The following is an 856-nucleotide window of genomic DNA, read 5'->3' on the forward strand; positions in this document are numbered from 1 at the left end:
CTGGCCTGCATCTTGGATCCAAGCCTAGCTGAGTCAGCCTAGATCAGTGACCCTCAACAAGCGGTGTGCTGGAAAATGTTTGACAACCAGCTTTCTGAGGAGGAAAAGAAAAAAAAAAAAGCCCTGATTCGTAGCGTCTGCCAGTTCCTGTGGTGTAAATTCTGATCTCACCAAGGCTGGTGTCCAGCTGCCAGCGTGCCATCACAGAATGCAGAGCTAGGAAGAGAAGGGCAGCCGCTCGCCATTCTGTAGTGTTTCCACCACACAAACACAATAGGCCAAGGTAACCTCACGAGCACAGATGATAATAAAATGTAGTAAGACAACCAGCAAGTGATGTGTTTCGAATATTGAGTATCTGTTTTTAATTTCTCTAATTACGAGAGAGACCCATTGCCGCTGAGTCGATTCCAACTCACCATAGCGACCCTATACGACAGAGTAGAACTGCCCCATAGGGTTTCCAAGGAGTGACTGGTGGATTCAAACTGCAGACCTTTTGGTTGGCAGCTGAGCTCTTAACCACTGCGCCACCAGGGCTCCACTGTGGTCAATAGCTAGCTGATACATTCACCCCAAAGCTATGTCAAACTATCTACCATGACCCCCTTGCAAGACTTCTAGCACAAAGTCCTCTGTGCTGGAGTAGACACACTTACCCTACCAAAGCATCTGATAAATGGCCTTGGATTCCAATCTGAGCATTGGACTACAACCCACAAGCTGGGGGACTCAGCTTAAACAAGGTACTTCCCATCCTGTCCCCAGACTTGACCCTCAACAGGTGAACAATTGGCACTTTCCCCTTTTTACAAACATTTATTCTGTAGTCTAGAATAAGCTTTCCCAAACTGCA

General features: G+C 47.2%; 1 protein-coding gene across 1 annotated transcript in view; it reads right to left on the reverse strand.

Annotated features, from left to right (window-relative positions):
* MYLK3 (myosin light chain kinase 3) overlaps positions 1 to 856 on the reverse strand; it is a 36,236-nt gene that overhangs the window by 9,643 nt on the left and 25,737 nt on the right. The window lies entirely within an intron of this gene.

This window comes from Trichechus manatus, unplaced genomic scaffold (genome assembly GCF_000243295.1).
Source record: "Trichechus manatus latirostris isolate Lorelei unplaced genomic scaffold, TriManLat1.0 scaffold00014, whole genome shotgun sequence".
NCBI classification, from domain to species: Eukaryota; Metazoa; Chordata; class Mammalia; order Sirenia; family Trichechidae; genus Trichechus; species Trichechus manatus.